Source organism: Cupressus sempervirens, chromosome 5 (assembly GCF_028749045.1).
Source record: "Cupressus sempervirens isolate cs-2001-9-10 chromosome 5, ASM2874904v1, whole genome shotgun sequence".
Taxonomy (NCBI): Eukaryota; Viridiplantae; Streptophyta; class Pinopsida; order Cupressales; family Cupressaceae; genus Cupressus; species Cupressus sempervirens.
Window position 1 is genome coordinate 947,680,330 of NC_143122.1, and position 14,412 is coordinate 947,694,741.

A 14,412-nucleotide genomic window follows, 5' to 3' on the forward strand; every position below is an offset into this window, starting at 1 on the left:
GGTTCATCCCTATGCTCTTTTTGGCTATTTATAATGGCTAGAGACTGGCACAAGAGCTAATTCTCTTTGATCAATCCATCTAAGAGAATGTTGCCTATGGGAAATAAGGAGTCCATGTGTCATCTCTAAAGAATAGAACATAATGACTACTATGAAAAAATTCAAATGCCTACAATTTTTTGTCTCCCGGACTGCTATAATACAAGGGTTTGAGAGAGGGGAACCTTGTGATAGGCAAAAATAGAGAATATAAATAAGAAGAGCCATGGTGAGAATTAAAAAACCCTTAAATTATTTTTTCAAACTAGGATTGGTTGCCTAGCATTTAGGTGACTAAAAATCACATCCCTCCATAAGCTAGTAGAATTTCATTGTATATCGAAGACACATACATCTATTATGATATATAATATAGGGGAACAAAACATATTGTAATTGCAAATGTGTGTTTTGTGGTACAGTTGTTTATCCATTCTATATTTTCTCACCATGATTTGAATAGGAAATTTCATAAATGTCTTGTGTAAAAAATAGCTCAATTCACTATGGTATAACTTTATTTCACACCTCTTTTTTGTGAGTGGAATAAAAATTGTTGGATTAAAAGCCGAGAGTGGTGAAAATGTAAATACTATGATTGTAAGAGACATAAAAACCATATAATCTACACCAAAAAAAAATGCTTGTAATTTGTAGTGTTTTATGTCACTACTAAATGAAACAACAATTTTATGCTTCACAAATCATTTGTGCTATCCATAGAGGAATTTATTTTTTATCTACCAAATGTTTTGTTCATCTAAGCCTACAACACTACCTGCCATTGGTTTTAACTTTCAAACTAATGACCAAAGTAATTCCTCACTTTCTCTATTTTGCTCTTGTTCTAGATTTTATATTTGGCATCATGGCTGTAATAACACTCTAATCAAGAAATTTCTCACTAAATTGTGTCAATCTCTACCAAATTTTGTCATTAATTAAAAAAATTGGTGCTGAAATTTTTAATCTACTATTTAGTGAAACTTTGTCTATCTTTTAAGAAATATAGACTTGTTGGAAATATAGTTTTTTTGTTAGAATTTCTTTAGAATAACAGAGAGGGGGGGGGGGGGAGTGAATCAATTATTCAAAGTCCAAATGTCCTATTCAAACTTTTCACTAAGTATAATGAAATTATTCAACCATTCATCCAAGCTTTAACTTATCTAATTAGCAAGACACTGTAAATCAACATACAAGTATAACATGCACGAAATCAACACATGACACAGTGATTTACGTGGAAACCCAATTTGGTAAAAAACACCAGTAACATGCTACTCAATTTTCACCCTTTTGAAGTGATGCCCTATGAAAGGCCTACTCTGTTAAAGGCTTACAACACACTATTAAATGTGACCTTGTTAGAGGATTTAACCAACTTGTTAGAAGTGGGCCTGGTTAAAGGACTTTAGAACATTCACTTGGAATGCCACCCTATTAAAGGATTTACAAATGGCTGTTAGGCCAACCTAAGTCCATAGGATTTTCAGATCTAATATAATTGCTAAATATTATTAGAAAATCTTGACCTGACTACAACATACAACATATCTTGTAGATCTCAGATCACTTCTCAGTTCATACCCTTGCATGGTCTTCAATCTCTGCAACTCTTAACCGCTTACCTTTTCTTTCAAGCTTTGTCTCCTTGAGTCTCCATACTCAATGTACAAGTGCAATCATCTCCTCATGACCACTCGTAGAAGAAGAGCCTCTATACTCTTCCTTCTCCAAGATGTCTCCTTCTTGACACCCTTTCAACCACTTTGCAAATTTGGCACTTCAATAGCAATAGTATTAGCAACTCTTTTCTTCTTCTTTTATGACTTCTTAAATAGAAGTCTTGGAGTTCCTTTTCATGCTTGATTCTTCCATTTTTCAATTTTAATTCATATGGATTAGGTAGGATTCATTGCATCTAATGCATATTCAATTTCATCTACAAAATTCTTGAATAATCCTTTAGAATTTTCCCAAAAATAGTTTACATAAGATTATGTGCCAACAACTCATCATCCTTATCTTCTAACTTGTTCACAAAATTCAATGCAACCACTATGTTGGCTTAGATTTGGTGAATCTTCATCATTTGAAATAATGCAGCAGCTCAACACTATTGAAATATTCGTGCTAGGCACATGCTGTGTTACTCAGCATCAACTATGTTTTTCCTAATGCTTGGCACTTGAAGATCACTTGGCACCAACTAAAATTTTTCTAATGCTCAGCACGTGATCTTTACTTGACACTTGAAGATCACTCAGCACACACTAGAAATGACTGTTACTTGGCTTCAACTAAGAATTTTCTCAACCTCAACTAACTTGCTTAGCACCTACTAATGATCTTAGTTAAAGCTTTACAGTCAACCTTGTTACAATATCTTCTTCCAATGTATCTAAGTGTGACCAACCTATGTATCTTTGAGTATGTCATCAATACATAACAATTGTCTTAACTAATTCTTGCACTTCATTACAACATCATAACTCAACCTTTCCTTTAGGTGCTCTTGTTACATCCTGTTGATCAAATCCTCTTCATCAATCAACTAAGTGATAGTGCTTGGATCTTATAAGAAAATATCATCCCTACAAATAGTAGGTTTGACATCAATGACAAAAAAATGATTGAAAAAATTCTTTTACAATAATCTCCCACTTTGATTTTCAACAACAATGAGCTTTTCAATAAGATTTCCAACAATCTCCCTCTTTTGCATTGATGGAAAATCAAACTGATCAATGATCAGACTAAACTATTCTCCTAAAAGCTTACTACGTTAGAACAATAAGTCAAATGCCAAAATGTAAGTTGTAACACGACATCTCCTACTACTATTCTGATTGTTTCATTTCACTTCTCCCTCTTTGTTGTTGTATCCTTTATCTTTATCTTTCTCCCTCTATATTATTCATCTTTTGTTATTCTCATCAACCTATGAAATCTCCCTCTTCTTTTTTAATCCTTTATCATCAATAGTTGTTGATTAGTTGTTCACTTCTCCCTCTTTGACAACAATGCCAAAGACATATTAGCATCTTAATATGTATATGTAGCTCTTACAGATTTATTTAATGTCTCCCTTTGTTACCTTGCTTGTGACTGATTTGAAGTTTCAGCACTTCTACTACTTTAGGCATGGATCCCAAAGTAAACATATTCTACATCAATATGTAGAGTCTTCATTATTCAGCTTATTTGATGTAGGGCATTCTTCCTTCTTAGTTCAAGTAGCCTTAGCTAGGGGTATCACCCCTAACTTACCTCTAATATACTCAAAAGCATCTTTAGGTTGTTCTTTTGTGAAGATATCAACAATCTGTTCCTTTGAGCTAACATATCCCATCTTCACTTGTTTGTCTTCCACTAGCTCTCTTACATAGTGATACTTGATTGCAATATGCTTAGTTTTAGCATGCATTACTGGGTTGTTTGATCTATTGATAGCATTTGTCTTATCACAATAAAGTTTCATAGGGTCAATTACTTCTTCCTTCATACCTTGCAGGAAATGTTTGATCCACACAATATTGGTGCAATTTATAGCAGCTGACACATATTCAGCTTCAGCAGTAGACTATGAGGTGCAACTTTTCTTTTTGCTTGTCCATGAAATCAATATCTTTCCTAAGAAAAGTGCTCCTCCACTGGTGCTTTTCTATCATAAATGCTACCTCCCCAATCCACATCAGTGTAAGCTTTCAGTTCAAACTTCTCATTCCTCTTGTAGTATAAACCAAAGTCATCAGTTTCTTTCAGGTATCTCAATATTCTCTTCACTACCATTATGTGATTTTCTCTTGGATTGGCAAAAAATCTTGCTACTATTCCAATAGCTAATGCAATGTCTAGTCTACTATGTACAACATATTGCATCTTTCCAATCATTGACCTATACAATGTCTATTTTACTTCAATAGATTCATCACTCTTAGATAGTTTATGGCCTATTGCCATTGGTGTGCTAACTAGTTTTGAGTCTTCTAGCCCAAATGTTTTGAGTACTTCCTTGATGTATTTGGATTGGGTCAAAAATATGCCATGCTTCAACTGATGTACTTGTAATCCAACAAAGAACTTGATTTCTCCAAACATTGACATCTCAAATTCATGCTTCATTTGATCAGCAAAATATTTGCATAAAACATTTTTTCTTCCAAATATTATGTCATCAACAAAGATTTTTGATATCAAAAAGTCTTTACCTTCCTCAAATTTGATGTACAAATTTTTTTTGTCATCTATTTTTTCAAATCCTATCTTTACAAGATATTTGTGCAACCTTTCATACCATGCTCTAGGTGCTTGCTTTAATTTGTAAAGTGCTTTGTGCAGCTTGCAAACCATGTCCTTGTTCTTATCATCAACAAATCCATCTAAATTTTCTATGTAGACTTTCTCATCCAATATACCATTCAAAAAAATAGACTTCACGTCCATCAGGTAGACTTTGAAACCTTAATATGCAGCATATGCAAGTAATGTTCTTACTCCTTCCATTCTTTCAATAGGCACAAATGTCTCTCCATAATCGAGTCCTTCTTCTTGTGCATAGCCTTTGCAAACTAATCGAGCTTTGTTTCTTGTTATTTCACCATTCTCATCAAGTTCCTTCCTAAACACCCATTTGGTACCAATTACATTCTTATCAACTAGTGTAGGAACTAGATACCAAGTTTTGTTCTTCTCAATTTGATCTATCTCTTCTTTCATGGCCTTATACCAATCATCATCTTATAGTGCATCTTTAACTATTTTGGGTTCAACCTTGCTCAGTAGACATGATTCATTCCTCAATCTATTCCTTGTCATTAGTCTAGCATCCTTATCACCAATGATTTGATCTGTAGGGTGATGTCTTCTTACATACTTGGCTAATCTAGGTTTAGTCCTTCTTTCCATATTTGATCCTTTAGCTTTAGAGTCATTTCATTCTTCTTCATCTAGAATTTCATCATTTTTTCTTGCATACTATTCTTAGAATTAGTATGTGCATTTTCTACATTCTGCAGCTCAGCTTTTGAATGTAACTCGACATTCACTAGTTGAGACTCAGTCGATACTGATGTTTGTTGCTAATTCCGAACTTGCTTTGTAGCTTGTCTTCAATTGTCATTCCTTCATAGAAGTATACAAAGGATCTATAATCCCATGTTTTCTTTGACTCATCAACCTAAACTTTTATATGCTCATCAAAATTTACATTTGGACTCTCCACAACTTTGTTAGTGTTAGTATTCAAACACTTATATGCCTTACTTCTAGTGGAGTATCAAAGAAATATACCTTCATCATTTTTTGCATGAAACTTTCCATTTCTAGTGTCTTTTAGAATATAGAATTTACAACCAAACACTTTGAAATGTTTAACATTAGGTGAATGACCATACCACAATTCAAAGGGAGTTGCATTTGTACCTTTCTTGACTTGAACTCTATTGAGTGTGTAGACTACAATGCTTATAGCTTCTTTCTAGTATTTTAGTGCAACATTTTTCTCCATCATCAAGGTTCTAGCATAGTCAATCACTGACCTACTTCTCCTTTTAGCAATAGCATTCTATGGTGGAGTTCTTGGTGCTGATGTTTGCCTTTTGATACCTTTGTTATTGCAAAATGTTTCAAACTCTCTTGATGTGAACTTACCTCCTCTGTTTGACCTTAGGCATTTTAGGTCCTTTCCTGTTTCCTTCTCAACTCTAGCCAAATACCACTTCAACTTTGTAATGCATCAGATTTTTTCTTTAAAAATATAACAGTCATCATCCTAGAATAATCATCTACAAATAGCATTATGTATCTATCTCCTAGGTAGCTTTGCACTTCTATTTGGCCACATATGTCTGCATGAAATAACTCTAACACTTCTTTGGAAGTGTATGTTTTTATTTTGAAACTAGACTTAGTCATTTTTCCTAGTTGACATTGTTTACACACTATTTTTTCAAGTTTCTTTAACTTGGGCAATCCTCTAACTTTCTTTTTCTTGCTGATGCTATTCAAATTATCAAAGTGAACATGACACAACCTTTTATGCCATAACCACACATCATCAAGTCTAACAAAAAGACACATTGCTTCTTCCATATCTAGGTAAAACAAATTTCTCCTAGTTTGTTTACTTTTGTTATCAGATTTCCATCAGTGTCATAAATCTTGACAGTTTTGTTTCCAAATTCAACTTTGCAATTTTACATTGCCTAATTGTGATACACTCAATAGGTTGTAGTTCAATCCTTCAACATAGTATGCATTATCACATGAAATTTTCTCTATAAGTTTGATAGAGCCTTTTTCTTTGATTTGACATGGCACATCATTACCAAATCTAATACGATTTCCATCATATTGTGTAACGGTAATGAACTTACTTTTATCTCCTATCATGTGATGTGAGCATCCACTATCTATAATCCACTTGTCATTCTTATTCACATAGGTAACTAATGGTGTTGCTTCATCTTCATCTTTATTTGTTTCATCCTTCATGGCTACATAGACTACTTCATCATCATTCTCATCAAAGTCTTCTTCAACAATGTAGCATCTCTTGTCTTTCTCCTTGTAATCTTTGTTGTCATCTTCTCTTTTGTTCCTGAACTTGTTTCCTTCTTTATAGATTTTCTTCTATGGACGTCTTGAAGCTACATGACCTACTTCATTGCAATTGAAACATATGATAGGGAGCTTACCTTTTAATTTTTCTTTACCTCTATGGAATCTCCTTTCTAGTAGTGCTTCTAACTGTTCCACATCTTCCTCATCTAAGCTGCTATCACTGGATGCATGTTTTCCTTTTCTTCTTCTCTTGCTTGATGTGTCCTCCTTAGTATCTTTTATTGTCATCTTGGCCTTGAAAGAAAATTCAAGGTTCTCAGGTCTATAGTTGTCAAATTTGGATAGCTCAAATGTAGTAAGTCTTCCAACTATTCCTTCAAATATTAGTATGCTCCCTTGTACACACCTCAGCTCTTGGATGGCTGAAACCCTTATAGCATAGATAGGGAGTAAAGTTCTTAAGTATTTTTTGATGGATGTTTCTTCTTCTAGTTGTCCACCTAGACTTCTTATTGCACTCACCACTTCTTTTATTCTTGTAGCATACTGAGCAACATTTTCACCTTCCTCCATCTTCATGTCATCAAACTTCCCTATTAGGCTTTCTCTCTTTGCTCTCTAGAAATTTTGCTCACCTTCATAGATATCTGATAAGGTTTTCCACATTTTAAATGTAGTATTATAGTCTTTGATGTCATCATATTCATCATAGCTAAGTGTAGATGCAATTTCCAACAATGCTTGGTTATGCTCCTTCTTTTTGTTTATGTCATCTACAGTGACGGGTCCTTCTAGAGTTACATGCTCCGTTCCAATTGAGGTTTGTACATAGTCACCTATTGATCCAATGTCCAATTTTATCAAACTCTAACATGCAAAAAAGTTGTCTTTGTTGAGCTTGGAAACTTCTCTCTTGGACATCTTGATCTTCATGCTTCTAGTACCTTGAAACTAAATCAACAGAAGGCTCTGATACCAATTGTTAGAATTGCTTTAGAATAACTGAAAGAGGGGGAGGGTGAATTATTTATTCAAAGTCCAAATGTCCTATTCAAAATTTTCACTAAGTATAGTGAAATTATTCAACCATTCATCCAAGTTTTAACTTATCTAATCGGCATGTTACTGTAAATCAACATGCAAGTATAACACACAAGAAATTAACACATGACATAGTGATTTATGTGGAAACCCAATTTGGGAAAAGCCACGACTAACATGCTACTTAATTTTCACCTTTTCTAAAGTGATGCCCTGTGAAATTCCTTCCATGTTAAAGGCTTACAACACACTTTTAAATGTGACCTTGTTAGAGGATTTAACCACCCTATTAGAAGTGGGCCTAGTTAGAGAACTTTAGAACATTCACTTGGAATGCCACGCTATTAAAGGATTTACAAATGGTTTTTAGACCAACCTAAGTCCATAGGATTTTTAGATTTAATACAATTGCTAGAGAGTATTAGAAAACATTTACCTCACTACAACATACAACTTATCTTGTAGATCTTAGATCACTTCTTAGCTCATACCCTTGCCTGGCCTTCAATCTCTACAACTCTTAATAGCTTGGCTTTTCTTTCAAGCTTTTTCTCCCTGAGTCTGCATACTCAATGTACCAGTGCAATCATCTCTTCATGACCACTACTAGAAGCAGAGCCTCTATTCTCTTCCTTCTCCTAGATGTCTCCTTCTCAACACCCTTTTAACCACTTCACAGATTTGGCACTTTAGTAGCAACAATATCAATAACTCTTTGCTTCTTGGTTTATGACCTCTTAAATAGAAGTCTTGGAGTTCCTTTTCTTGCTTAATTCTTCCATTTTTCAATTTCAATTCATATGGATTAGGTAGGATTCATTGCATCTAACCCATATTTTGTTTCCTCTAGAAAATTCTCGAATAATCCTTTAGAATTTGCAAAAAAATAGTTTACATAATATTCTATGCCAACAACTCATCATCCTTATCTTCCAACTTGTTCACAAAATTCAATGCAACCACTATGTCGACTTAGATTTGGCAAATCTTCAACATTTAAAATAACATAGTAGCTTGGCACTATTGAAATATTGGTGCTCAATACATATTGTTTTACTCGAAATCAACTATGTTTTTCCTGATCCTCGGCACCTAAAGATCACTCAGCACAAACTAATTTTTTTTTAATTCTTAGCACTTGATCTTTACTCAACACTTGAAGATCACTCGGCACACACTCGAAATCATTGTTACTCAGCTTCAACTAACTTTCTTGGCACCTACTAATGATCTTAGTTAAAGCTTTACAGTCAACCTTGTTACAATTTCCTCCTCCAATGTATCTAAGTGTTACCAACCTCGGTATCTTTGATTATGTCATCAATACATTACTTAACCATTGTCTTAACTAATTCTTTCACTTCATTACAACATCATAACTCAATCTTTCCTTTAGGTGCTCTTGTTACATCTTGTTGATCAAATCCTCTTCATCAATCAACCTAGTGATAGTGCTTGGATCTTATAAGCAAATATCATCCCTACAAATAGCAGGTTTGACATCAATGGAAAAATAGTGATTGAAAACATTCTTTTACAACAATCTCCCTCTTTGATTTTCAACAACAATGAGCTTTTCAATTAGATTTCCAACATTCTTTAGTCATAGAAAGAGTTTTTACAATAGATCCATAATGTCAAGAAAGACACATAGAAATCAAGGATTTAAGGATAAGAGTCAAGGTAGATAGACAATTTCTTTAGTCATAGAAAGAGTTCATAAAATAGATCCATAATGTGAAGAAAGATACACAAAAATAAAATATTTAAGGATAAGAGTGAAGTTTAGACTAAATTATTTACTCTTTTTTCCATAAAAAATCCTATATAGGAGGAGAGATAAGTCTATTGTCTTTGTTTAAGTTAACATTACTAGTTTTTGAATTTGTTTCTAGCTTTTGTGATTACTAAATTCCACATGATTGATTCCTTTCCCACTTATTTTCTAGCTGACAACCCTTATTTCTCATGCCCTAGTTGTCAACTTGGAGAATCCTTTATTTCTTGTTCTCAAGATGAATTCCATCTTTAAATCCCTGGGTCTTAGAAAGTACATCATAAGGTTGATCCTGACCCTTGTGAGTTCTAATTTTATCATACAACTCTTGTGGCTTTTGCGGAGCTCCACTAAACTCAATTTTAGATTTTTTGGTGCCAAAATCCTCTTTCAAGGCTATTGAAGAAGACACCTCACTTTTAGCCTAGTTTGCTAAGGGCTTCAAATTTGACAACCTAGATCTTTGGCAAAAAGCTATTTCCATATTCCCATTATTTAACCTACTATATAAATTACTATTTGGGTTCCCTTGATAACCTACTTCAACCCATGTCTTTTGTTCTTAGACACTCCTATATGTTGAGTTAGTTTGAAATAAAAGAGAGCTTCCACTAATTTTGTTGTTGTAGCTTTCATATTAAGATTAATAGTTTTCTTCAATTTCTACACTTTCACCATATGAAGTACATGGCCTTTACCATCACATCTCAAGAAGTTTATAATTTGAAACACTTTTGCATTAATTTATTGAAAATAATATCATGTTTACATAATGAATACATATTTTTGATGTAGTCTGGGTGATGTTAATTTCAAGACTTCAACGAATTGAGATTTAACATAGCAAAGTTTTAAAATAGTTAAATGTGTGCAAATGGGTTGTATTTATACTTTTATCTTTCAATCTAGCTATACAATGATTTACCATAGATATCTCTTAATCCAAAATGTTTCATTTTTCTCCCTTTAAGAATTGTCTCTTACTGGCAAAAAAAACTCCAACTCCTATATTTATGAAGTAGCATTTTTACTATTCTATTGAAATTAGAATATGAAAACCAAATTTTCATCATTAGGAAAATATTTTGCATAATGAGAGTGTTGTCATGGAAAGTTCAATGAGCAACAACAAGTTAGTGCTTGTTCAATACAGTTTTAAATTTTCTAATTTTTTCCATAGAGCCTTATTTCTATAGCAAGTCAAATCATATAAATATATTTTTATAAGAAATCAACATATCATGAGTATTATGATTAGTGGATGTGCAAAACAAATTTGACTCAAAATTATTGTACAAAACTAGAATTCTTATAAATTAATGCATAATTTCATGCTTACCTAGATGAATTAATCTATTTTTTTGAATAGGAAGAGTGAATATATCACACTAGAAAATTTAATTTTAGGTCTCAATTGATTCATTCATTTTTGTTAAAATGTGTAATAACTAAATTTCTTTTTTCCATGGTGAAGGGTTACAGGTTTTTGTCAAAATGGAAATAGAGAAAAAATGGTTGCCAGCTAACATTGTTAATATTATTGTGTCATTTTGTGAGGTAAATATAAGAATAGATGTGTTATTAATTTTTAGTGACTATTTTCTAATTCATCTATAAATTTGTGCATTTCACTATGTATGTTATCTATTAGTTATTTTAGCAAGTGTTTTCTCATTCAAATAAGACAAGCCTTGCACACGTAAATATTTTTTATGAGTTTTTATTTAATCATTTTTATTTTTTTGAGAAACTTTAAGTTTGGTTGAGTCATCATGCTTGGTTGCACAATGGTTTGTTTTGTCTTCTTGATAAATGCACTCGATTAAAATAGCTCTATATAGAGCAGCAAACTAAATCTATATAGAGGCATGTGTATCCTAAATATTCTAGTGTAATTTATTTTCATTTAAAATAAAAATAAAAATTTGAGACCAATAAACTAGGTCCTTTCTTTTGGGATGTGTTGTATTACAATATGATTCTTTTTCCTTATATCATAACCAAATTTTGTGGAATCCTCTTCATAGAGTTTTAACATTTTTATTTATTGGCCTACAATTAGAACAATTTATTTAACTAATGTGATACTTAGAGGCTAATCTTTGAGTTGTGGTAATGGAATCCATTGTATGCTATTTTTCTTTGTCAATTATTTAAATGTAAAATTTAAATTCATTTTTTATCATTGTTTTATTGTTTTATATTTTAGTAGCTTCTTGATGATGGAATACGACATCCAACTATGGGGAAATTCTTTTCTATAAAATTTACATCAATTTCTCCATGTAAGTTTATTGAAATTTGTTACTACTGCAAAATATTGATCTTTTCCATTTTCTTTTCATATTTTTGCCTCGTTTATTTCATCACCATGTAATAGTCCATTGAGTATTTCTTATATTACCTACAATGTCTTTGCAATAGACTTGATAAACTTTTTAAATCTATTTCATCACACTCATCCATAAATTTTTCTTATTAAATCTTTATTATAGCCAATAATGTAGTTACCAAACAATAAGAACATAATACTTATGAATTTTTTTCAAAAAAAAATCATGAGGATGACTTTGATTTAAAACAATTCTAAATTTATAGACAAATTCAGAATATTACTTCAGGTATAAGACCAACTTATTAAATTCAATCCAACTACTAAAATCTCTTCATCCATATATATAGATAAGCAAGGCCATAGTGACCTAGAATGTCTAGCTACCCTTAATATAACAATAACATAGAAAATTTTTAGGATATACAATATTTTCATAGTTAAGATATAAGTATATTAAGAGAAATGGACTTTGAAAAGATAACACATAACCTTCACAAGGCTAAGTTGTCCCAAGGCTATAAAGGTAATTGAAAATTTAAATAGTCTAATTATACAAGAAAATAAGGCAAATTAGCTAGCTCCATTCATGTAGATTCTAATAAAGAAATAGATAACTATTATCAAATGATCCAAATGTTTTACTTATTACCTCCAATTTGTATCAATCCTTATATAGTTGTGCATGATCAGTAATAAGTTAAATCATGTAGTATTTGCATTGTATGAATATATATTTTTATATTGTATTTGTTCTTTAATTAATGTTTTAGATCATATTTTATGATCTATTATAAATATGAGAAGTATATTGTAAATAATAATAAGTCTTTTCTAAATTATATTTTTTGTGGTTGAAAATATCTATAAAGACAAGTATTGAATTACTATAATAAATATATTGTTGGATTATGAATTGAACTCCTAGATTAATCAAGACTAAAAAAATACTAAATAGGATAGATTCAAATGTTCAAGGTATAATTGTAATTATGCACTTCATATCAAAATTTATATTTTAATTTGATTTTTTTGATATTAAAAAAATGATTTCATAGACTAATAATAGACTAGCTAGCACCTAAAGTATAAATGATCTTATAAAACAAATCATGACAATCTTAAAAAAAAACCATTATACCTTTAAAAGTGATCTTATAGATTAACAAGGGAAAAGTTGTAGTAGTTCTCCAGGCTAAATTTGGACACCTTAAACTTACAATCTATAAATTAGATTTTGCCAATTTCTTCGTTGTACTTATTCTAAACTTTTAAACCTAAAAATGCTCTTGATTAATGACAAGAAATTGATCCCCAAATACTGAAAACCCATATAATTTAAAACTACCACTTTTATCATGTAGATCTATTACTATAAATTTCTTTAATTTATTAATCTCATCCAAAGTTTCCTCTAAATATTTTTTATGCATTCTTATTCACCTTTAGCACCATGTATATGTGCAATAGAATGCCACTACATAAATGAGACATTTACACATAAATTGATCTAAATTAAATCTCCAGATTATAATACCTGGTGTGAAACCTGCGGTATTGAAATAATAATAATAAACAACAAGATTGCCAACCAAAAACTAAACTCCATTCTATTCAAAATATGAGTTTATACAAAGATGGAGGATCTCAAGGGTCACTAAAATCCCCTTAGAAAATGAAAATGAAGAGTCATTAAATGTTTAATACAAAGATGGAGGATCTTAAGGGTCACTAAAATCCCCTTAGAGAACGAAAATGAAGAGTCATTAAATGTTTAATATAATTAAACTTATTCAAACAATCAAAATTATCAAAAAAATATATAAAAATTTAGGTCTACTTGGACAATGCATAACTTTCTAGTCCTAGCTCCGATTTGTAAACCGCTTACTTCGTTGGAAAGCTGGTCAAAAACTCTAGAACCAAAATTAGGACATCAAATCAAGATTGGATCTCCTCGAGGAAGATTGTCCCAGAAATGCTCCGAAGGCCTTCAAAAATGCAATTTACTGAGACATAGAAAAAACCGAAGAATTTTATTATTTTTCTATCTTTTTACTGCCAACCTGATCACTCCTCCCCCCTTGAGAGGCAATGGGCCCCATTGCATTAATCTGCTGCAACAAGTGAGGAAATTGTGCTTCAATTTGCTCCTTCGTCACCCACTTGCCTTGATGAGGATGCTGACCAGCTCGAACCACGCGATATAGAGGAATATCTTGATTTCGCAGAGTCTTTAAAATGACTTCAGTAATATGGTCACACTGGGCTGGAATAGTAGCAGATAAGTCTGTGACTTGAATATGTTCAGTAGCTTGGGAAATGTCCAACAAAGGAGCAAAATAGGGTCTCAACAATTCCACATTGAAAACTGGGTGCAGTCCCAAAAATGATGGTAAATTAAGTTCAAAAGCATTCTCACCAACTTGCTTGATAATAGTATATGGGCCATAACGAAGAGGACGAAGTTTCTTGTTTGGTCCATGAAGGCGCTCTTTCTGAAGATGTAACCATACCTTGTCACCAATCTGAAACTGATGAGGAGTGCGATGTTTATCGTGCCTCTCTTTATACTTATGATTACTCTGCTCCAATATCTCATAAACTTGTTGCTGTAGGTGCCTAATGTTGTTAATGAATTTTTCTGATCTATCTA